General features: G+C 39.9%; 1 protein-coding gene across 2 annotated transcripts in view; it reads left to right on the top strand.

The window, feature by feature from the left end:
• Window positions 1-25,965, top strand: part of Kcnip4 (potassium voltage-gated channel interacting protein 4) — a 1,227,189-nt gene that overhangs the window by 28,123 nt on the left and 1,173,101 nt on the right. The window lies entirely within an intron of this gene.

A 25,965-nucleotide genomic window follows, 5' to 3' on the forward strand; every position in this document is an offset into this window, starting at 1 on the left:
TCTTCTTTCTTCTTTCTTCTTTTTTGTTTTTCTTTTTTGAGGAACCGGGGATTGAACTCAGGATCTTGTGCTTCTCAGGAAGTGCTAATTCCAATGAGCCATCTCCCTGGCCCCTCTTTTTATTTTTTGTGTTAATAAATGTATCTCTCAAGCTGCCTTCCTATTTCTGGCTATTATGGTTTGTATCAAGGTGCCCTCCCCCAAGCCTTATGCACTCATATTTGGGGCTTTGGGGTGGTAATTGATCATGGAGTTTGATACACATTCACAGAAGCGTTCACTGATGAGTTTACAATTAAATGTACTGTTGAGAGGAAAGAGGAGGTGGGTCACTTGAGGGTATGGTTTTGGGGGTATAGCTCAATGGCTCAGGAGGCTGGATCTCCCTTCCTCCTCCCTTTTCTCTGTCTCCCTCCTTCCCTCTCTCCCTCTCTCTCCTCACCCCTACCCCTGCTTCCTACCACCACGCCATGAGCTCTTTCTCCTCTGCCATGCCCCTGTGGCATGCTACCTACCTTGGGCCCAGTGTCTATGGAGTAAAATCTCTACAGACTCTGGGCCAAAATGATTCTTTCCTTTTTAAAGATTATGTGTGTTGGTTATCGAATCTCGGCCAAAGGGAAATAGCAAAGGCTGGCAAAAAGTAAAATTTCTGATATGTCAATCAGGTTATGTCTGTGGACTAGGAATTTAGCCAGAAATTGTACAAGTGACAAGGAATAATATAGAATAAACTTGGGTTGAAGCTTCACTATGGATTTGACCAAGTTTTAACATTTCTAAGCACTGGTTATCTCCTCAGTTGAAAAACCATTTTGATACTGTTTGTAAGGCATAAGTATATATGTCTGTATGTATTTGAATTAAATGAGTAATACAAAAAAACAACTACACCTAGTAAGATGATGATGATGATGATGATGATGATGATGATGATGATGATGATGATGATGATAGAATTCCAGGCATGCAGAGAGTGGACCACAGAACAAATTGGAAGGAGAGTAGGCATGTGAAGACTGTTTTGCATACATGTAGTGAATTATCAAAGATCTCCTTCAGTAGCAGAGGAAAGAGGAGGAAAGAATGCAAGAACAATTTAGGCTTTAAGAGAGTCAGCAGTACCCAGTTGACTGCTTTGACTCAGAAGGACAATCAGGAGAAGATTTAATGTTGATAACATGAAGGAAGACCTTGAGTCCTGATTGGTCTCAGTTCAGTTCAGGACAGAACTCTGGCCAAGGCAAAACCAGGTAGCAAATATGCCTTTTGGGTTGTGATTGAGGATCCTCAAAGCCCAGCTTCAACCTAGAATAACATTCACTTTGATTTCTAATGCTGTGATCCACACTAACTGCTGAAATCTGGCTCTTCTTTGAAAATAACATAAAATATTCCTTATATGACCTTTTCTTTTTATAGATACAATAGGATATTGGTAGACAGCATGCCAGTAATGAGAACCATTGGTGATTTCTGTTAAACATGTTTGGAAATATGGAACAAAGGAAGTATCCCTACTAAATGAACTTGTTTTATATCCTATAAAATATATGTCCTATCGGTACCAACTATGGGTAAGAAAAGTTGTTAATGGTCAGATCGGTCTGAGGTTGCTTGTGACATCAGGACTTTTTTCTTTTCCTCGAGCAGTTTTCTCCTGTGTTACCTAGAGTAACTGGGGGGAAAATGACTGTGGCATTTTTTTCAGAAGTATAATTTTTTTTTAAATTCTTTTTTTTTTTAAATTTTATTTATTTGTGTGTGTGTGTGTGTGTGTGTGTGGCCATCTCAGCCCACCAGGGGGCGGGGCTGGCTGGCATGTGGTGCTGGGGGATCGAACCGTGGTCCCTGTGCTTTGCTGAACTTGTTCCAAGTAGGTGCTTTAGACCACTGAGCCATCTCACCAGCCCCCAGAAGTATAATTTTAATCACTAGATGAGAAATATTTTATTGGTTAAACTAGACCAGTGAAAAGCAAGTATTTTTAAAAAATTAGACTCAGCTGATAGGTATGTTCACATCTTGACTCTTAAATCCACCTAAAAACACTTACAGAAACAATGCTCTGCTTATTATGTTGGTTTTCTGAGGATGGGAGAGGTTTTTTATTTTTTTGTTTTTGTTTTAAGAGTAGGAACATTTATTGTGGAATAGGAATGGGGTTAGGAATAGCTCCTGAGAGACAGACAGGGTCCCAAATGGGTTGCCTGGGAATATTTTGACCCAAATGTACAGACACGAAGCTTCAAGGACACAGTGAATCATCCCACCCGAAGCAGCTGGTGATGGGCACTTCATAGCTGGGACTCCGCAGGAGAGAGCAGCAGCCTGTGCCATGGGCAGCAGTCTAAGGGGGAAACTTCTCCGCAGGGAGACGGGCAGCAGCAGGCGGAGTACGCGAACAGAACCATACCCACACCTGAGCTGTGGAAGAGACACCATCAACAATGTGGAAAGCACCATCAGCAATGCTATCCAAACAAAAGAGAAGGCAATATGTCATTGCCAAATGGCAGGCTCTGGAATTCAGTATCTGATCTTAAAAAAAAAAAAAAAGCTGTAATTTAGACAAATGACACAAAGATATGGTAAATGAATTTGAATTTCCAGCATCTATCACAGTGAAGCGTACTATGTGCTTACAGAATTGAAATCAATTCTTTACATGCACCAGGTGCACAAATGGGTCAGTAAAGTATTTAGTGGCTTTAAGGCAAGAATTGAAAAAAAAGATAAATGATGATGAGGGAGGCTTTGGGTCAGAAAGGCTGCCTGGATTTAAATTCTTGTTTCTTAAATACATGATCTTGGTAGTTCCTTTTCCTCCAGGGACTTCTAAATTTTGTAACAGAGGAATAGTGATGCACATCCACTAGATTTGTGGATAAGGAGCTCAGAAGTTTGTGTGTACGGTGTCTTGACTAGCACATAGTAGATTCTCAGTACAGGTCCACTGCTCTTCCTCAGATGTTTCACTGCATGCTGTCCCCTCATGCTTTTACATTAGGCTGAAGCAGGAGTGGACAAAATACAGGAGTACTTTGATTTATGAACACTTTTTTTTTTTGGCCAACAATTTGGTTCACAAACAGAAGCATTTGGCAAATTTTGTTTTTCTTTGCATACTCTTCATCAGGTGACAAACATGACCTTGGGTATCTTTCCCACACAAACGCGAACTAGCTATCTTTGAAAACTATAGCAAAAAATAAAGTTCATGACCCAAGGTACCACTGTGTACCTCTCTGGCCAATATTAGCCTGCCGATAGGCATGCCAGTTTTGTTTTTGCCTTTCTGTCTCTGTTTCCCGTACAGAATGGAAGTTGAGTAACTGCAGCCATGTTCTCTAAAGGCTTATTATCTTGCACTTTTCAGAAAGCCTTCTGATCTGTGGTATAAAATAAACATTTTAGTAGAAGTCAGGATTCAACTGTGTTTAGTTTCTTCCCTTTCTCATGTTGAATGAATCCAAATGTATACCTTTCAGTTGTGTTTTTTATTTTTGTGTCTCCCAAATAAGAACCTTTTTATTTTTGGTGCTTTCTCTAGTAACCTTCAAGTTCGTATGTAACACTCTACCAAGATTCTCTATTCATTCATCCACCCATTCAAAGGCTATTTGTTTAGTATTTTCAAAGGGCAGGGACAGAGTGGTAGACCTGGAAGGTGTTCACCATGGTGCTATGTGTATTTTGTGTATGCAAATAATAGACATGCAAACAGAAGTGTGTGAAACAGCCTTCTGAAAAAATGCAATGTTTACAAGTAAGATGATTTGAGAGAGAGGAATGTGTCACTATGTGCATTGGATTGGCCAAGGACAGCCAAGGAAGCCCTCTCTAGGGCAAGGACTTTGACAGTAAGACCTGGTTGGGAGGAGAGAGAGCCCCTCAAATACCTATGCAGAGAGATTTTTAGGGAGAGATTTTCAGCACCAGGTCCAGCGACCATGAGCCCACAGTGCACGTTGATACTTGCATGGGTGAGGACAAAGTATTAAAAGATTATTAAAAGACTCTTCTAAGGAATTTTGCATATCACGTTGGCAAAACTACTCTCCCTTCTGTCTTCCCTGTGCATCCTCTGAGGGAGTGCCCAAGTTCAGTCTGCTGTACATTCTCAAGACCTTTCAGGCCCACCCTTCACTGCCCACTTTCCCAGCACCGTGGTCTTCCTGTGGGATCATGCCGGTGTCTGCTGTTCCTTTCCACCTAGACATGCTCCATGGTGCTGATTACACAATAGGTCTTCTGCGTTTTCCTGCTTAAAGTTCCTTCCTCAGCTTCCAGGCCAAGTTCCATGTCTTGACGTCCACAAGGCTCTCCTCTGTCCTCCACTGCCTCTGCTGCCCTCCAGTCTCATCCTCCTGGGCTCTCACCCTGGGCTCTTCATTCTATCTGTCAGGATATAGCTCCTTAAGCTTCTTTCCTCTTCTGATTTCCTGCATCACTCCATTCATCTCTCCATCCTATTGCTTGGTCAATTCTGTTTATGCTTCAGATGTACCTAAGATTATTTGTTTTTCTTAGACTCCTTCATTTACACTCCAGGCTCAAGTAGACCACACTGAGCTTTTGTTACCCTCTGTCCTTTTTTTTTCCTTCTTTTCTTTTTTTCCAGTACCAAGGAATGAACTCAGGATTTTGTGCTTGGCAGGCAAGCACTTGTTGCACTGAGCTATCTCCCCAGCCCTGTTACCCTCTGATTGTAACCTTGTCAATACTCTGGTGCCCATAATCTTTCCCTCCACATTGTTTTCCTTTACAGATATGTAACATATAATGATTTTCTCATGACTTTCATTGTTTTCTTTCATTAGAATAATGGCTTGCTGATAGGAAAGATAGTGCTATATCTCGGTTCAGTGCTTGACACACTAAATAACTTACCTTAGTTCACATGTGCCACTATAACAGAATACTTGAACCTAAAAAATTTATAAACAGGAATTTGTTTCATAGTCTTGGAGGCTCGGAAGTGTCAGGTCAAGGTATATACTGGTGAAGGCCCATTATATCCACTTCCAAGATAGAGCACTGGCGTTGTTCTCAGGAGATGGGTCTGGGGAGCAGTGCTGCATCACAACTGGGCAGAAAGCACAGGGGCCAGGGAGCAAATGCCCTGGTAAGCCTTTTGCATTTTTAAAGGAGAAAGCCTCCTACCCTAATGAGCTGTTAAATGCCCCACCTCTTGATGATATCTCCTTGGTGGTTAACTTTGCACACTTCGATTTTGGGTGGGTTAAGCTCTAACTACAGCATAATTTGTCTGCTAAATGAGTGACAAGTCTAAGCCGCCATTAATTCCTGGACTGCTGTGCTCACACCCACTGCTGTATTCTCCTGGCATGGTATTCAGACAGAGAGTAAAAACACATATAAAGATCATACACAGTCTAGAGCTCAGTTGTCTCTTATAATGAAGGGACTGCATGTTGTCACAAGATAGATGTATAGTAACATATAATCCATACATTATAGTAGGACATAGTATATATGGCATGCCATTAATAATGTGTGATCTTAGGCCAGCCAAATAGCTCAGCAGATTGAAGTGCTTGCAAGCAGGCACAGGGGCTGGGGATTTGATCCTCAGGTTTGCCATACTGGCCCTGCCCACAGGGTGCTCTGAGAAGGCGATTGAGACTGGGCGTGGTGATGTGTGCCTGTAATCTCAGCTCTTGGGAGGCTGTAAACATGTGGATCATTATGAGTCTGATCTAGTAGTGAGACCCAGAGCACCCTGTAGATCCTTACCTAAAATGAAAAAAAAAAAAAAAAAAAAAACAACGTGATCTGCCTACCTCTGCACCTCTGTGCTTCAGCCAGCCCACTCTACTTGCTCTGCTGTACTACAGTCACCTGGACTTCCGCATTGTTGGCTGCGCCAGGTCCCTTTTGCCTCAGGATTTTTGCACGCTCAGTTCCGTTCTCCAGCTGCTTCCATGCCTCCAACATCAGCTTCCTCTCTGCAGACAGGCCTTCACTGAGCTCCTCTCTGTAGTCGTGCCACTAAGAGCGGATCGCATCATTCACTTGCTTTGTTTCTTTCACAGTGCTGATCCTCATTTAATTTTTAAAATTGTGTCACATTGTCATGTGTTTCCAAAGCCAGACCTGTAACCTTGGGTTCCAGAGCTAGAGCTGTTTTCTCCCATTCTGTGTACTGATTAGTGCATACGAGGTGCTCAGACATTGGCTAAGTAAGTTAACGACTGTAGCTTCTCACATACTATGACAGACTCCTGTCAGATTCTCCACCAATCTGGCTAGATCACAGTTCCTTGACCATTGGGATAACAGAGAGTACCATCAGAATCTTTATATTCTAAATGTGTACAAGAGTGTTTAGCCCATAGGAGGGATTTGATAAATGTTCATTATAGACAGAAACACAGGACCATGTTGCACAGTCAGGGATGTACTTAATGAACTAAGACATATATAATGTTGTAATTGTACAGATCAATCAGTTGTTTTGTGGCATTGAAATAAACATTATTATCTCACTTTTGGCCCATCCAGGAAAAGTGTGTTGGTGCAGATTCTACAATTAGTGAAAGAGTGTATTTACAAATAAAAAGGGAATATTTACGTAAAACAAGAACTAAAAAGAGAGATAGCATTGGTCAACAACAACAACAACAAAGCAATGACAATGAAGAGCTCCTATCTGTACTTGAGAGAACTGGATGCTCATGACTGAATTTGAATTGGAAACCATGGAAATACTGACAATTAGGTTCAAAGGTGAAGTTCTAAGTACAAAGTTATTCTAATACTATGGGTGATAGCAAGTGAAATTCTGACAGGTACAAGTGTGTCACAGATCCCTGACTCGAGATATGCATGTAGATGTGTTGACATGGACTCCAAATGGCTTTTGGAATATAGGGAAATTTTCAGAAAGCCCTTCGCAAAAAAGTCAACCTCATGTAGTTAAAGATTGGAGCTACAATAAAATATTTGCTTGGTTTTTCTTTTTCATTTAAAGCTCAGTTGATCCTGGGGTCAGGGAGATGGCTCAGTGGAATAAGCGCTTCCCCGGCAAGCACAAGGGCCTGAGTTCAACTCCCTGGTTTGGCAAATAAATAAATAAATAAATAAACAAATAAATAAAAATAAATAAAGCTCAGCTGGTCCTCTTGCACTGCTGTGGGTGGTAAGAAGTACTAGTCAGTTAAAATGAGGGACTTGACATCGTCACCTTTTCATTTGTTAACTGTTCAAATGTTTGTAGCATCAGTAGCCACTGCAGTATGCACAGAAAACTTACATCTTGTCTAATTGACAAGTAGGAGTATTTGTAGTCATTACGGACTGTCTCTCTTATAAGCCTTCTCTTAAATCTTAATTTAAAAAACATGTTAGCAGAAGCTATATGTTAAGCTCCTTAAAAAAGAAAGGTCTCTTTAATTTGAAGAGGTCTAAATTACCAGAGTTGATTTTTTTATTTTTCCAAAATTGTCCTTAGTTATTTGAGGCTGTCATCTCCATGTACACACCAAAGAGACACATCCCCTCAACTGTCAGTAAATAATAAGACTGCTTTGCACTTTTATTTTGAGTGGCTCTTTTATAAGACAGATAGCAGATTTTAGCTACTCTGTAATTAAGGCATCTTAATGAGTGAAATAGGGTAAATCATTGCAAATGGGGGGACTCTGCTCTTTAAAAACACAAATCACTCAACAAATGAGCTTTATAAAACAAACTCAAGTTCAGATGTACATGTAATAATAGCTCATATATCCATTTTTAGTCTTCTGAGGAAAAGCAAATTAAATACAGAAGCTGTAAAATAACTGGCCAAATAATCAAATTTCTTTTGCCTCTTAACTCAGAGTGAGCGAGATTAGAGAGTAATGAAAAGCCTCCCTTACATAATTGAGTTCCTTATGGCTTTGATTTTTCCCAAATTGCATCTTTTCAGAAGATCAGGCATCTGTAGATGTCACACTTAATCATGGTTGTTTTTAAGGCTACAGTCTGTAATTTCAGGATGAACTTGGGGGGAATCTCTGGAGCTTCACAAGATCATCCTGAATGAGACCTTTTATTTAATTTCATGGTGGAACAGGAGGCTGGATTTGCAGACCATCCGGTCTGCTTTGGCTTTATTTTTAGATGATCTTGAAAAGACTCACATTTCCAGGAGGAGTCATTTAAGCTGCTTGAAGTAAAACACTTTCACATGTGTTGCTGGTGATTTTTAAAAAAATTAATTTTAAGCTTTAATTTGTTAGGAAATTGATGTGGTTTTGTCTTACAGAGAACATATTTGTGTTGGTGCTGAAGCCTAGAGCTCCCTGTCTTACTGGCCAATGGGACGACTGTGTCCCTGCTGTCACCCTCACCTCTTGCAGGACAGCATGGATCATTGAGTAGCATCTGAGAACTTCACTGGGGGAAAGCATAGTAATTCCTCTGAGTCCTCTTATGAGGTTCTGTGCTCTCTTCCTGCACCAGTGCCTGTGATCAGTGTAGAGTCAGAATTTTAGCCACCAAATATTTATTATCTTCTCTGGGCCAGACATTATAATAGAAGTTGAGAATACAAGAAGAGAGGCTGTCATGCAGCTTACATGATGACAAGAGTCCCTAAGTATGGAGAGTCCTCAAAAAGTGAAACCTAGAAATTGCATTGAATAATTGCTCCACTTTTGGTTGCCTTCCATAAGAGATAAGGACATTAGAGCTGGCCAAATAGCTCAGTGGATTAAAATGCCTGCTTAGGCAGACACAGGGGCCTGGAGTTCCATCCCCTGGCCTGCCATACAAGCCCCATCCTGGGGTGTGCTGAGATGGCAACTGAGACTCTGCATGGTGGCTTGCCGTAATCCCAGCTCTTGGGAGGCTGTAAACACGCAGATCACTGTGAGTTCAATCTAGTAGTGAGACTCTGAACACCCTATAGACCCTTCCCTAAAAAAATAAAAATTAAAGAGTTAAAGGCATTGCTGGGCATGTTGGCACATGCCTGTTATTCCAGAACTTGGGAGGCTGAGGCAGGATAGTCAGGAGTTTGAGGCCAGCCTGGACTATTTAGAAAGACCACATCTCAGAAAAAAAAATTAAGTGTTAAAGAGCTCCTTATTGCAATGACATCTGCATATCCATTTTTATAGCAGCACAGTTCATGACAGCCTCACTACATAAGCAGCCTATGTCCACCAGCAGATGAATAGAGAGCACGTGAAGTTCAGAAACAATGTACTTCTGCTTTGCCATTAAGGAGAATAAACTTGAGTTATATGGGAAACCCAACATATAAAGAAAGAAAGAAAGAGATAATAGGAGATGGGGAAAAGATGTGCCACTATGTCCAGCAATGTCTTTAACTCTTGGGGGAAGAAAACTACAAGTGTTGTAATTGTTAGATGCAATTCCTAGTTTTCACTTTTTGAGGACTCTCCATACTTAGGTACTCTTGTCTGTATGTAAGCTCCACCCAAAGATGCAGTGGAGAGGGAGAGTTGGGACAGGATGAAAAGCTACAAGTTAGAATCCTTTAATGCCTAGTGTTCCATTTGTGGAATGGCACATAATGATAAAATAATAATTTTCTCTTCAAATTCTTATTCCTTGAATTTTTTAGATAACATATGAGTCTCCTGCATTCAATCCCCAGTACTGAAAAAAAAATCAAAACATTGCATCCTTTGGCATAAATGGTTTAAGACCATTTATGTACCTGTACTGTCTCCACACAAGGAATGCAGCCTTGTGTAACACAAACATGTGCTCATAAAAAGGTAAGGAGGAAATGATGACTTGAGTATACACCACAGCAAATTAACAGACACATTTTCATTCAACGGTGAAGACTACGCTATACTGTGCAATAGTAGACTGTACTATAGTAACAGGCAGGTCCTTTGTCCTAGGATCATCACTCCTTAAGAAGATGATGGGTGGACTTGGGCTTGATGGAGAATATTTGTATTAGCTGAAGAGTGTTCTTTCCTGGAGCCAAAGGGAACGAAGAGGCCCAGGGAGCTAGAACTGGAGGATGCAGAGAGGAGCAGAGCAGCTCTGATTTTGTAGAGATGCATTTGCAGAGAGAGCAAGGAAACAAGATTGTTTAGCAGTAGTATTCATACATGTCAAAGAAGAGAGGCACTAAAGTAACAGAACTGCCAAATGCGCATAGCGTGCTGTTTGTTTCTTCATATAGGCAGACACTCTGGAACAACAGAGAGCTGTGGAAAATGAAATTTGACCTCCTGCTCAGTGGGCAAGAAAATTTTGCACAAGAGTTGAAATGATTCACCAAAGTTGCACACAGCTTAGCTAGGTTTTGTTTTATTTGGTTATATTTTTGTTTGTTAATACTCTAAAGTCATTCAAGAAGGTCTTTGTTGTTGTTTTTGTCATTGATTTTCTCATGATAAACACACTCCCTTATTTCCATTGTGACTATCAGATTGGGAAGTTGACACTTAAAACATTCCTGTTGTGTTTTAAGAGAGCTTCACACTATAGAGAAAATGTTTTATATGCGTGGAATTAAGAGTTGTTTAAAAGCCTGTCTATGTTGATGAGGGACAGAAGTGGTGAAAACTGGAGACACAGAAGCAAGTCATCTCTGCTCGATGCAATGTTAATTATGAATCCCTTTTGGAAACAAATGACATGCAATTAGGCTGAAGTCACACGTGCCCCATAACCAAAAATATTCCATTACTGAGGAGAAAGCTGGAGTGATGAGTGCAATGGTGCACAAGTGGATGATGAACAGTGTTCACAAGGGTACTGTTGATCGTAATGAAAGTTGAGGTTATTTTCCTGATCATGATAGGGCAGCTGAGAAAGGGATTGTGGTATATTAAAGCATTACATAGAACGTGAGCTTCATATAGCAATGTGAATAAATCCTAAAAATGGAATATAAGTATAGCCAGAAAAGCAAGTTTGAGAAGGCTATCTAAAAGGATATCTCATATGCAAAATGTAGAATATTCCAAAAGATACTATTTTATTGTGGTAAGTATAAGAAGATGTGATTGGGCTTTGTCAATGTCACATGAACATGATTCAGGTAATGTATACCAATGATTTTAAAAGCATATGTAAGAAATTTGAGGGCCAGTCATATAGCTCAGCAGATTAAAGTGCCAGAAAGCAGTCACGGGCCAGGGGTTCGATACCTGGGCCTGCTGTACTGGCCCCACCCCCAGGGTGCCCTGAGACGGCAGTTGAGACTGGGTGTGGTGCCGCGCACCTGTAATCCCAGCTCTTGGGAGACTGTAAACAGGTGGATCACTAGGAGTCTGATCTTGTAGTGAGACTCTGAACACACTGTAGACCCTTCCCTAAAATCCAAAAATTAAAAAAAAAAGAAGAAAAAGAAATTTGTCCCTGAAGTTAGGATATAGATAGCATTTATTATTTATTTTTATGTGTGTTTAATATGTATACATAATATATTTTATATGGTGTACTTTGTGAAGTAAAGTATGTTAAAAAAGAATTAAGTACAAGAAACAATTTTAAACACACACACACACATATATGTATATATATATATATTTTTTTTTCAAAAATATTGCAATAAAGCCTAAAGGGCAGGCTTTTGTCTTAGCAGTCTAGTGCTGATAATTCTAGGGTGTCTGGTTACATCAATGTTCATGCCAGGAATCAGTAGATGTTTTTCACCTCCCGGCTTCTGGTGACTGCCCAGAGGGCTTTGGGGTCCCTTGGCATGTATCATCCCAGTGGCTTTCTCCATCTCTCCATCCCGTGTCCTCCTGTGGGTACCTCTGTATCTGCTTCTCCATTAGGGACACTTGGGATGGCACACAGGCCACACCTAGATAAATTGGGATGCTCTCTTCAGAATCAGATTATTAACATGCTTATGTCTGCAAAAAACTCTTCCAAGTCAGGTGACATTCACAGGTTGTGTCGTGACGATGGCTTTGAGAGTCCTCACCTGATTACTCCATCTAGACAGTAAATATTTTAGGATATATAGACCACGTAGTTTCTGTCACAACTGCTCCACCTTGCCACTACACCCAGAAATCGCCATAGACCGTTGTGACCACTGCATATGCATAATATGAGTTAAGATATCAGAACTATATCCTGAAATCTTTTTCTAAGTAAAAATTAATAACATCCATTGAACAACACTGTGTTCAGTCTTAAAATACTGTAAGTCCCTGTGTAGTTACTTCATGGTACTTATTCTAGCCCAGCTGCTTTCACTGTGTGTGAGATATTTTACGGATATTGTAACTTGGGGTGGAACCATGCATGTTACTCTGCTGCGTAGAGGTCAGTGACAATACTAAGCATCCGACTTTCTCAGGCCAGCGCCCAACAGTGAAGAACGATCTGATGACGGTGTCTGTGGTGCTTAGGCCAAGAATTTTTAACACAGTGAAGTAGGCTCTTAGTGTCCCCATCTTATTGATGGGGAAAAGGACTTAGAAAATTTATATCCTCTGTCCTGGATACTTCAGTCTGATTCTCCTACTTTGATCTATAAGCTCCTGCTACAATTCGCAGGGATTTGAGAAGGTATTGGGTGAGACTTAGGATCAGTGAGCTGGATTTCAAAAATATATGCTAGCTGAGTTCAAGGAAATGAAAATTAGTGTTTCTGCACCGTCTGTGTGCCAGGCACTGTGTGTTAGATCCTGTCACATATGCTGTAAGTGTTAGAGGCCCATTGTACAGAGTAGAAAGCTGAGGCCCAGAGTGAGAATTTGATCCAAGCGTGTCTGATTGCAGAACCCATTTATTTGTTAGGGTGGAGTCTGTTTTCAAGAAGGAGGGCAGGTACAGAGAGGATTTAAGCAGTGTGTTCCCGTTTGCTCTTCGTGCTATGTTCTCAGGACTGGGTTAGTGCAAGGTGTATGCCAGATGGCTAGAATTGTGACTGCCTGCGACACCCTCTGCCTCTGGCCCTACAGTCTAACTCCATAAAGCACGAGATAGCAAAACGAGGCTCAGCGTGCATTCATTCTCTATTCTGTTAACCAATAAGTGAGACGTATTTATTTTAACAAACTGCAGATTATATTTTGAAGAGATAAGAACATAAAATTGCTTAATTGTTGAAATAAAAACTAAAATGTCTTTGTTTGAAATGGATTGTGAAAGAATGAGACTTCTGAAATTTATGGTAATGGATAAACCTATTGAGCCTAGACATTAGAGTGATGCAGAATTTATATCACTTGAAGGGGAGATGTTTACATAACTTATAATGGACCTGCCATTTGTGATCCAGTAGTTCTTTCCACATTTAAAAAATAAATTGCATTTTTCAGTATGGACTATTATCTTTCCCTCTGTTGGTTTTGTTAGGCTTCTATAATTTACTCCATATTAAAAAAATAATAAATGTCTTTAATAATGTTCTTAAGCTTCTTAACACTTACTTTTTCTTTCTTCATGGCACTATTAAAAAATCAGTGCCTGTAGTCTTCCTAAACTGATCTATATAGCTATTTCTATTCAGGCTTTGAAAGACCAATTAATATTGAACTGGCAACATTTAGTCCTTCCTATGTTAAACTTACCGTAGCAAAAGTAGTACAATAATGGAAGCGATTGTTCCATATGGTTAATACTATCATACTGCATCATTGTAATTTCCTTTTGTTTGAAACAGACTTGATTTTCAGTTATTTAGTATTTCTAGGCCTTTTCTACCTGAAAGAAAAAGAAGCACTCCTTCCATTACCTCCATTATCTGCACTAAGACAGTCTTTTCTTAAGCTGAGAGGTACATGGTTTCAAAAGAAGTAAAGCAATGAATCATCATTCTACAGTGCATTATGTTGAAACATAGTACATGACTACACATGCTGCTGGTAGTGTACAGTCAGAAGTTAGATTCACTGAATTGAGTTTTACTCCTCACTCCCTATAGAACATGTTAGCAGTGTAGTGTATGTTGATAAAGTAGGGCCTGAATTAAAATATCTTCACCTGGTTTACACCATACCCATTCTCTGCTGCTTTACATGATATTAGGATGATAGGCAAGGAAACAGTAGGTGGTCTTTCTCCATTCCTGCTCCCTGGGATGGACAAGGACACATGCACTATTTAGCTTTCAGGTAGACTCACCTCCCAGGAACCTTCCCTTCAGGAGAAAGTCTGCTGGTTTTGCATATGTTGCTGCTTTCTAAATAGACCTACATCTGTGAAGTCCCTCCGTCTTTGTATTGTTTCTGTAGCAAAATACCTGAGGCTGGGTGTGTGATAAGAAAAGAGGTTTATTTGACACATGATTCTGTCAGCAGGAAGATTTGAAGAGCATGGCCCCAGCTCTCTGGCCAGAGGCCTTGCTGTGTAACAACATGGTGGAGATATGGAAAGGGAAAGGGAGGAGGGAGCTCATATGACAGGCAACAAGAGCCTCAGGGTAGACGCCAGGGTTGTTGATTACTGCTCACTCTTGTGGAAATTGCTGAGAAAGCAAGAACAGCCTTTAGCAGGTGGCACTAATCCCTCCTAAGGACCCGCTCATTTCTCTTAAGGTGCCATCTGGTACAACTCCTGCAACATGCACGTGAAACTGGGCACACACTGAGAGCATGTCTGAACCGCAGCACCAGTGTGACCTACTCCAAATTCCTGCAGGCCTCAGCCATGTCTGGGTGGTCCTTCAGATAATTCCTGGCCTTATAACTTACTCCTGGCCCGCCTTTTCGCCTTCATTTCTGACCTGTTCCCATCACACACAGCGGGTCTCTCAGAGCTTCCCGTGCTGCTTCCCACTTCATGGTCTCTTAATGGCAACTCCATCACCTGAGATTCCTTTCTGACATTATTGTCAAGCTCCTCATTTTCTGTAACCTGGTGGCAATGTCACCTTCCCAGGTGGGCTTTCTATGAATGCTCCATTATATACAACGGCTTCTCCTCCTCCTGACTCCTTGTTCATTGTTAACAGGCTTTAAAAAATATATTCATGTAGTTTTTTTTTCCTTCTTTTGTTAAACATTAATGATGAGTGTTAGGAGGAGAATACTTTTTTTGTTTGTTTATTTTGCTCAAAGCTGCTTTTTTTTTCTTATTTATGTGGTAGAGGGTCTCACTATGCAACTTGTACTCGTAGTGATCCTCCTGATTTCAACCTCCCCAGAGCTGGGATTATGGAGCACACCACCATGCCAGGACTCAGTGACTGGCTCAGCCTGCCTGGGGACAGGACCAGCACAACATGTGGTGCTGGGGTTTGAACCCTGTCCCTGCACTTGTGTGAGCAGGTGCTCAGTCCACTGAGCCATCTCACCAGCCCTTAAAACCTGTTTTCATTATGGTTCTGAGCTTGTGTTGTGAAGCTCCTTTAGCTAGTGTATTAGGAGCATTCTGTACAACCTGTTAAGGGTAGGTTTTGAGAGGACTGAGGGACAGTGAGAGGGAGAAGGACATAGAGATGCTCAGGATTTGGCACTCCGGATCTTTAATTTGCGCCTGTCTCCTTACATGGCCTGTCTCTGAACCCTTCACATGATCCCTTATATGAGAGTAGAAGATTGTTGAGGCCTGAGTGGATCAACTCTGTGTGACCCAACAGTGAGCATCCACAGAACTCACTGGACAGTTTTAACTTCTAAGGAACACATTTATCACTAGTCCAATAATAAAACTAATTTGTCCATATTTACAAATCTGAGAACTGAGTTTTTGGAGGAAAATAAAATCACCTGTTATAGCAACCATCATTTTATCTTTTGAGCATGATCTTTGTCTTATTTACTGGTCTATCTGCAGCATCGGATGCAAGCTGGCTATGCAAAGGGCACAATAAATACTGTTAAATAACCTTGACATTGCAAAGGAGGTTCAGTGCAACATGTGAATAATTTAGCATATTCTTCTTTATGTGTATAGATGTGTCCACATAAGAACAGTAGTTTCCATTTGTTCCTGATATAAGCACAAAGGGATACGCTGCCTACAGTAAATTTCATAACAATAACAGTGGAGCTGGGGTCTGGTTTTTTTTTTTTTATCATCATGCGTGTGTAGTCTAAACCATGTCAGTGACCGTTCTCTCTCAGCCAGGACTTTCCTACCTCCCTCTGGGTAACCTTCATGTTAGAAGCATACTACACAGGTTAAATTTCATCCTGACATTCTAAGTATTACTTTATCATAAGCTTCTTCCAACTGAAAAATTTTACATCATCTGAAGAAAGCACTGGACAATAAATCGCAATAACCTTGGAAGCATCCCAATCTTTGAATCTTTCTCCTGGGATTTTACCTTAACAGTAGCGTGAAGTGTATATGAAGATTTATGGAAAAGGAGGTTTAGTGCAACTCCATGTATTATTACAAAAGTCTAGACGCCTAAATCCTGAACCTTGGAAAAATGTGCTGTGAATAATGAGACATTCATAAGCAGGACTGCTATATACCCATTAACATGACATTTGTGTAGCCATTTTAAATGGTGCACAGAAAACTCAGTGTTTTGTAAAGTGGATCTGAGCTGAAGTATTTCCTAACTGACCAGAAGTATTGGCAATGGGGCAGTGGCAGTAGGGGACACATAAAAGAGAAATAGGGAGAATTTTATAGGCTCATTGAGAAGCGCAGCAGGGAAATAAATATTTAAAACATACGGTCCTTGCAAGAGCAACAATGGCTGCTGTATTTTAGGGAAATAAATGTGAAATGAGAAATCAAAACTTGAGGAACAAATTATCACAAATGTGCTGTATAGAAAGCACAGCCATTGGAAATTTTGAAGGAATTACTTAGGAGGAATCAAGTGCAGTTGGTGACGTGTGGGAAATTCATTATTCTTGATTTTTTGATGGGCAGTGTGACTTGCTTCCCTAAAGCAATGGCAGCTTCCCTATGTAGTGCCAGGCCCAGTCCAGCTTTGAGAATGGTTACTGCTTTCTCCTTTAAGGGATCCAGGCTAGAAGGACCAATTAGTTGGTTAAAGGAAAGCAAAGGTGTGGCTTACTTACCCACCGAATGAATAAACATCCTCCAAATTAGCAGACAAGCTCCACTATTCCCAGTGACCCACGAGGACAATCTGCCTTTCTATTTTTACTACTGCTTCTTGGTTTTCAACTGAGGTCACTCAAAATTGCTTATTTCCCAGCCTGATCTGTCTTTAAGACCTATTAACAAATTTCTTCAATGGTTAATTTCCTAAACCTAAGTTTATACAAATGATAAAAATTTTTGATATGTCTTTGCATTTAAAATATCTCCTCAAGATTTTCCCATCATTTAAAAAGGCTACTGCTATTAGAAAAAAAATCAAAAGATTAATAATTAAAACTGATTAACTACTTGTGTTGTAATTTATGGGGCAAAATAACTCTGAAATATATTTGCTGATCTCATCTAGGATTAGTTTTTGAACATTATATTTCACACTGAAGTATGTTGCCTACTACTTACTTATAAATGAATTAAAAAACCCTGACTTATGATTAAAATGAAGTTTTAATTATTTATATTGTATAAGTCCATTTAAGGAATTTTTTGAACAAAGAAAAAAAAAAAAAAACTCTGACACTTGGCTGAGTTGAGAGTCTCATGGCCAATTAAATTGGTATGTAAATTAGAACCTTGTTTTTAATAGTGTAGCATTCTTTTGCTATCTTATCAAAATTTCTGAAATACTGGAGATTACAGTAAAAGGGGTAAAGCTCTTATTCTTCAATCTCTATCTCGATAGTTAATATGCTTACTTTTTTATTCAAGGATTATAAACATCTCCTTTAATATGAAATATAGCTAAAAATATGCTGTTCCAATATTGGAAATGTAAAGCAGAAACGTAAAAATCTCTTGTATACAGCACTAGACCAAAATATCGTGGAAGAGAGGCGGAAGTGGCAAAGACAAGAGTTACACAGTACGATCTTGCAGGATTGGAAATATGTAAGGAAATAACATATTAAGCATCATAATTGTGTGTTGTTATCCTGTGCATCAAACCTATGATATTTGCAATGATTCTGAGTCTCTGCATGATTCAGCCTTCACTGATCTCACATTATTTTTTGTCCTCTCCAGTCCTCCCTTTGACTTCCAGCAAACCACTCTTCTTCCATGTCCTAGAAGGGCCATGCTGCCTTCCCACCCTATGGTCATTCATTGCAGATGTGAGCATTTTTGCTGGAATCCCCATCTGATGCCACCTGTGTCTTTTTGTATATAATCTCGCATCACTTAAAGATGGGAGTGTATTCCAAGAAATACTGTGTTAGATGATCATTGTCTTAAGTGGCACTTAAAAGACAACTAGGAGGTCAGTAAGTGATGTAATCTTACAGAAGCACCGCTGTCATAGGTATCCTGTTGTATGCTGAAGCATTGTTACATGGTGCTTGGTTATATTTTGTCCCCAGCATCCCTGGGTCCCATGAGATATAGACTGAAAACACATTGCAGTATTTTTTAAGCATATGTCTCAATTTTAAATAGTTTGTTAGTAGCGTTAAATGTTCTTACTCTGAGCATGTAAATTCTGAGAGTAGCAGTTATGTCTATTGGAAGAAAACTTGTATCTTTATTTTAAGTTCTTGGAAAATAGTAAGTTCTTGTACATGAAATGCAGAAAACAAGGAACTCTGTTGTATAATAGAGCTGTAAAGGGGAAAAGAGACAATGTATAGAAAAGATGAGGCACAGATTAGGGAAAATAAACTTATTTTAAGAGACCTAAAGCCATGGGCAGGTGCTGGAGTTGGCTGACCTCATGAATCCTCACTGAACTCCCTTTGCTGGTTTCTTCAGCCATTCTTAGATGCTTCAAAGAGGCACTCTGGAGTGTAGCAGCATTGTGCAAAGTCAAGGTATCTCAATGGAAAGAAAATAGCTATAAATATGTCTGATCTTTGCTTTGTGTTATTCAGTAATCATCAAATAGGAGGGCAGTAGAAGGGCCCTTTCTTGTTTCCAACCTGAGGATGGATAGTATAGTCCATGTTCTTTTCTTTTTTATTTTATTTTAAGTTAATTAATTAATTGGTTTATTTGATACTGGGGATTGAACTCATGACTTTGCCCTTGCCAGGCAGGCACTTTATGCTGCTGAGCTCTCTCCCTGGCTGGATGGTCCACTTTATATCTTATTCTTTTTACACATGAGAACTTCCCTTCTATTGGTTTTCTTTCTTTCTTTCTTTCTTTCTTTCTTTCTTTCTTTCTTTCTTTCTTCTTTCTTTCTTTCTTTCTTTCTTTCTTTCTTTCTAGAGAAAGTGTGTGTGTGTGTGTGTGTGTGTATTTGGTACAAGGTCTCACTACACAGCTCAGATTCATAGTGATCCACCTGTTTTCAGCCTCGCCAGTACTGGGCTTACAGGTATGTGCCACCACCCCAGGACTCAGTGGCTGGCTCAGTGTGCCTGGGAGTAGGGCCGGCTAGGCATGTGGTGCCAGGGATTGAACCCCAGTCCCCATTCTTGCCTAAGCAGAAGCTTAGTTCACTGAGCTATCTCTCTGGCCCTTAGGTTTCATTATCATGAGTGTAGTTATCTAATTCTCACTAGCCTAATGAAATACAGAAGATATTAATGATAATTTAATATTTGAGCACTTGTATTTGGCCAGGCCCTGTTCTGAGTGCCTTAAGTGTGTGAACTTATTTAATTTTTACAGTGATCCTATGAAATAGGATTCATTACCATTCCTAATGCTGAGACATAGAGAGGTTGCCCTGGTTACACAGTTAATAAGCGGCAGAGCAAGGTTTGAATGTAGTTAGTGTAACTCTCAGTGGCTCAAGCTTTTCGTCACTGCATTGTGCTAAGGATGTGAATTTAATGGCACTGTTAAACCTCTGTTCAATTGCCATTTGAGGGTCTGATTTCGCCTTATATGTCCGGAGAACAAATATTGAAATTAGTTATCCATCTATTTCATTATGATCAAAAGTAACTCCATCTTTTTGACACCTTTGCTTGACTGTCTTATCGCCCAAATAAAAGAATTCTAATCAACAAAAACCAAAACTCAGAACTCCAGATCCCATCAAGTTTTTAAAGCCTCTACGTCAAAGATGTTCCCTGAAATTTTCCAACACACTCTTGTTATAACCTACAATCCGTCCCACAGAAGATGGCAAACTTCCTAACTAACATGGAAAGTCAGGAGATTGTGAGGGATGAAGAAAGCAGAGGTCTAGGGACAAAGGGTGCAGAGGGGGAGCTACATATTAGGCCGTGAAGACTGATTGGCTAAAGCTCCAAAGGTCAACACTGACCACAGCATGGCTGCAGGGAGCAGCAGTGGGGACAGGGTCCCCATCCTAAGAGTCTTTCATTGAGCCATCCTCTGTGCTTAGTTGCAGAAGGATTCCATCCTGATGTTGTGTGAGGTGATAAAATTAAGATTTTCTTTTGAAAGTGAAAAACAAAACAAAGAAAAAAAAAATGAAACCAAAACGATCTTGGTTGGCAGAGCTCATACTTTAGTAATGTCAAATAATGGACCAGTACCAAACTTTCATTTGTATTATTTATAAATGATGAAACAGCACTAATCAGAACATGAATGTTTAAAGGGTGCTGTTGAATATTCCATAATTCTCAGCATGTCTTTGATGCATGATGTGGTAGTAATGGAAAATTCCGTATTATCCTTGCATTACTATTCAGATTCCTTGTTAATTTCTGTTTTCCTCCAGGTAGTCTTAATAACAAATGATGTAACTAACACCTTCATTGTGTTCTGTGTTTTCAGATAACTGGGAATCAATGAACCATATCTAGTTGAGTTTAAGCAAGTTTCTAAGAAAAATATGAAGGGAGATTTCACTGATGAGTGCATTTTTAATATTTCATTACAAAAATTAATCTAACTTATATATAGGTGGCAAATTTTTGTAGACACATATGGTAAAAAGCGTAGGCTGCTACTAGAATAGATTCTTTCTGAGGCTATGAATAATGCTAATCAGGTTCCTAAAACAGGGAATAAAGGCAACACTTAATGCGTACACAACAGCACTAAGAATTGAACTCAGGAGTAACCCACTAAGGCATCATCTGTTGGCCTATAAAGTCTTACATAAATAGAGCTTTATAGATTCAATGAAGAGTTGTTTGTTTTAAATGTGTTTTAACAGTTACACCACATAAAATCTAGCATCTAATCTCTGACTATAGAAAATCATCTCCTTCAAAAATGACTAATTTCAACAGTTGTTTATTCAGTATCTACAGTTGAGGCGCTGCTTTACTGTGGGTTCCTGAGATCCACTGGTCTTGTTCTGTGAGCTTTGCCCTCTGTGGACCCGGGATCCTTTAATGTTCGCTGATAACACTAAGTCACAATTAAATAATTCCTGGTTCCTTTCCCAGAAAGCAAAGAGGGAGGGAAGGCTGGGGTGGTGGTGGTGGTAGTTGTATGGTTTCCTGAGAAGTAAAACAGTTATTCTGTGCTTCAGTTTTGTGAAATATACAATTGGAACAATAACATTTCCATTAGATTAAGTAACATAGAAGATAGTAGGAACCTAGTACTGGTACTTAGTGCTGAACGAGCGATGTGCCCAGCTGCTAAGGGTCAGCACTGGATTTTACCCAGTCATAGTTGCAGGTATGAAGCTACTCTAACCTTTTAAGCAAACTTGTGGTTTGTCTAAACCACCCTAGCTCATGGATGACGTTGTCATGAAAGCAGATGTTGTCCCTGTCCCTGGTCCTTTTGCCCTTTTAGATGAATGCTCCAATTCTTACCTAATATATAAGATCTGCCCTTAAGTTCTTCAAATCTATTAAGCACATGGAAAATATTCCCAGGTGACAGCATCAGTTACACATGATTCCAGTAGGGTTGTGTTGGGTTCCCCTCCGAGTTAGAGCTTATTTTCAAAGTGCAGAAAGAATTTTATTGGAATTGTATTCACTGAGGAGCATAAATTATTTAAATTCGGCCTTTTCTGAATCCTCAGGTACGCCTTTGGTCAACTACGCTAATAAAACCAGATGAACCATTTTAATTGCTTTTCACCTCTTAATCTTGGCTTCAGTGTGAAGCTATTCCTTTCATGTTCGAATGATATGACTTGAAACATGTGAGCACATGGTTACAGGTCTTCCTCTAAGGAGATGATCGTGAACGGACACTTCGTATACATCTACACTCTTAACTACTTACGCCAGTACAGTGCTGCCAGTGTACGACTAGCCACTCCATCAGTAATTTCAAAACAAATAGTAAAACTAAGTACCAACAAATACAATCGACTCTGGAAGCCATCTGTTATTCCGAGGACAGTGGAAACATAGGTTTTGGTGTTACTAAGTATAGAGATCGCTTTATCCACATGAGATACTTTTTAGTGCTCTCAATGAGAGCCAGAAACCACAAATAGCAACAAACTTTAGACCTACTGTGGTTGTTTTTCCCTATATACACATACCTACGGTCAGCTTTCCCCATTTCACTTACAGGAGACACTCTATGGATTCTCTCTGGCAAATCCTGATCACTAGTACCATTGCCCTGTATTTCTGCAGACCATTATTAAGCAGAATGCAGGCCCCCCAAGCACAAGCACTGTGATACTGTGCTAGTCCCTGTCTTCACTAAGATGACCGCTGTGTGACTCAGAGCTGGGTAGGATATAGGCGGTGAATGTTCTGCACTGGGGGGTGATTCATCTCCCAGGTGGGACAAAGTGGATGTTGGAGGATTTTGCTGTGTTATTTAGAACAGGATGAAATTTATCATTTGTAAGTTGTTTACCTGTGTAATTTTTCATTTAACGTTTTTGGACTTAGGTGGATAGGCCACTAAAACCACAGAAAGGGAAACCACAGGTGATAGGGGCAATGATTTCTGTAATCTAATGAAGGAAAGATGTCATGAACTTGGCATCCTTCTGGTCTGCCTGGTTTCCATGGTCCCACCTGAAACCACCCTACCATTTGTATGGTTCTCTCCAGCCACACCAACTTCCTGTCCGTGTCAGATATTTTCTTATATGAGAACATTTGAGTACTCCACACCCTCTGTCCAGTTTGTCTCTGGTCTTCACCTTCTTCAAACTTGAGCTCTCGGCTCAGGTATCTCTTTCCAAAAGAAACTTCTCTTCCTTTCATGTACTTCGGTAATAGCTTTTGCAGTGCATGTTTGGCCAGCATTTGCAGTAACTTTGATGCCTTCAGCTACCTGGTGATCCTGGAGAGGTTGTCTGTTTAATTGGAAGGAAAGAAGAAAGCTGGATACAGAGGCAAAAAAATTTGAATGAGTCTCAGCACTCACAGAGAGACAGAAGTTTCAGGTTGGAGTTAGGAAGCAAAGCTTGGGGCAGTAATTCCAGCTGCTAAGGAGCTGTTGGAGACTGGTTCTGAGCTGAGAAGAAGCCCTAAAGAAAGTACCAGAAGGCTGCAATGGTACGGCTTGTGGAATGAAACTGTCTACAAAACACAGAAGTAGTGAAGAGGAGTGTGTATAGCTAACTATTTTTGCAGTGATTTCGCCAGAAGAAATGAGGAGAAAGGCTCTTTATCACTGGTAATTGTTGGGACCCTTTCAGAAAGACTGATACATCTTCTAATTTCTTTCTTCTTGTGTTCATGAGGCTTTGCATATACAATGACAGAAATATAGCCATGAGATTTTCACCCACGTTTACTTGCAACTAAATCCTGTGAATTTAGACAAGGGGAAGAGTTAATCAGCACTTTTGTTTTTTTTTTGTTGTCATAAATGTGATCCACACCAGTGTTCTCCATCTTTTATTTTTTGCCTTACACTAGTTCTGGAATGTATTGGCCAGCTTTCCATGACCAAGAAACTTAATGAAAATCTGATTTATTTTGGTTCAGGGTTTCAGAGGTTTCAATCCAAAGTGGGCAGCTCCAAGGCAAAAATGTCACCCTTGTATCAGGGGGGCAAAGGGTAGTGCCGCCTCAGCTCATGGTATCCAGGAAAAGAGAGGATGGGAAGGGCCAGAAGGGAAAAGGCCATGGCTTAGGTATAGTCCATAGCATCATGCCCCAGGAGACACTTAGACATGCCCGGAAGTGTGCTTGGCTAATGGAGGCATCTCTCCAACCAATCAAGTTAACAGTAAAGATTAACAATCACAGTATGTTTTTAATTTGGATTTGAATCTCAGCTCCATGATTACCCTATTGTGAGACCTTGGGGTAAGTCATTTTATCTCTCTCTGCTTCAGTTTTCTCTTCTGTAAATTGATGATAATAATCATAACTAATATGGAGGTCATTAAGCTATTATGGTAATAAAATAATGAAGAAGAATTTTACTTGAAACATAATAAGTAATATATATGTATATATATGAATATATATATATATATATATATATATGAGCTATCATAATTGAACAACTAATAGTGGAATGCTAGGTAAGAAGTTTTAAGAGAGGGGCTACTTTTCCATGATTATCTATAATATGTTTGAAATTCTAAAAATATTTGCAGTGATCCTTGTATAGACTGCCAAATAGTTCACAAAATTAGCTGTGTTCAAACATCAACAATATTTTCTTTGTGGGTGAGATTGTATCAAGGGTGGTTACAATTTCCTTGAGGTTTTTCTATTATATAACATCGTCTATAAGAATAACTCTGTTAGTTAGGGACATCATTATTCAAGGACTGAATCATCAACATGCAAATGAGTTTAGCATAATTTCCTTATGCATGATAATCATTAAAGAGAGAACATTCATTTTCTTTCGTAAGGCTCTATGTCTGAAGCTATTTAGCAGAGTACATGGGGGAGGGACCACTTAGCATCTAATATACCATGCTGCCTTCCTGCCAAGTAAAACTCCATGCCTGAGTACTATGGACTGAATGCTTGTATCCTTGACAAGTAGTATGTTGAAAGTGAACTCCCAGTTGATGGTCTTTGAAGGTGGGGCCTTGGGAGGTTGCTGGGTCATAGTGGAGTCCTCAGGAGTGAGATTAGTGTCGCATAAAAACAACACAGAGAGTAAGCTCTGTACTTTCTATGGCACGATGATTCAATAAGACCATGCCCACTTGCAAGCTATGCGGCACCAGAACCCAACTCCACTGGCCTCTTCATCTCAGACTTAGAACCTCCAAAAATGTGGAAATAAATCACATTTTTCTAAGCCACGCTGTATATGGGATTCTTGTTATAACAGCCCAAATTGACTCCAGGTCATTATCATCTACTTTAAAAGGGAAAATCCCCCGTGTACTTTTCCCTTTCCCCAGTTTTAAGCAGCAAAAATTGGTTTTGTCTTACCAAAAATGTTTTATTTTGTCTTTGTCCTGAAGTTTGCAAGTTTGCCCAAAGCTTGCGAGTTAGAACACTTTTGAGTAAGACAGGGATTTAGTACATCTTCCTTATTGTATGGCTCTGTCCATTGTGCAGTGTTCAGTCGTCTTCGTTGTACGTCTTCAGATTGTGCATCTCTGAACTCAAGTCATTTCTGCATTCACACCCTCTATGAAAAAGTGCATCACACACGTGTCTTGGTTTTTCAATGAGATAAACATACAAAATAAAATAATGAAAGAATAATAATTTTTCTTTTTGTACCCTAGTTGACTGCCACAGATGTTGAGTGCCTTTATCTTACTTGGCGTATCCCTGATTTTCAGCAGATCTTTGGGTTATTTGAGGTTGATAAATATCATACCTACTGATAAGTCACAAAACTATGGTAAGAAATCCGATACAGAGAAATTTCTGAATCTACTGATTTGGGATTCACAGATTTGATCTAATTTTTAGTTAGGGTCTGTCTCCCACTTTGTGGGAATTGCACGTATTCGTACTTGCATAAGCCCCGTAGCTCACTGTCTTTGTAAGACTGTATCAGGAGTACTCATTAACGTGGGACAGTGCCTACTGCTACCTACCTAAAAGGGCTTCCGGGATATGATTAGGCAACTCAAGGCCCCCCACAGCTTAGCTCCACCTTCACCGACTTGTAAAGCCTTAGTGTATTTTTTTTAAAGTTTATTTATTTAGTGTGTGTGTGTGTGTGTGTGTGTGTGTG

The sequence above is a fragment of the Octodon degus genome, unplaced genomic scaffold (genome assembly GCF_000260255.1).
Source record: "Octodon degus isolate 3935 unplaced genomic scaffold, OctDeg1.0 scaffold00006, whole genome shotgun sequence".
NCBI classification, from domain to species: domain Eukaryota; kingdom Metazoa; phylum Chordata; class Mammalia; order Rodentia; family Octodontidae; genus Octodon; species Octodon degus.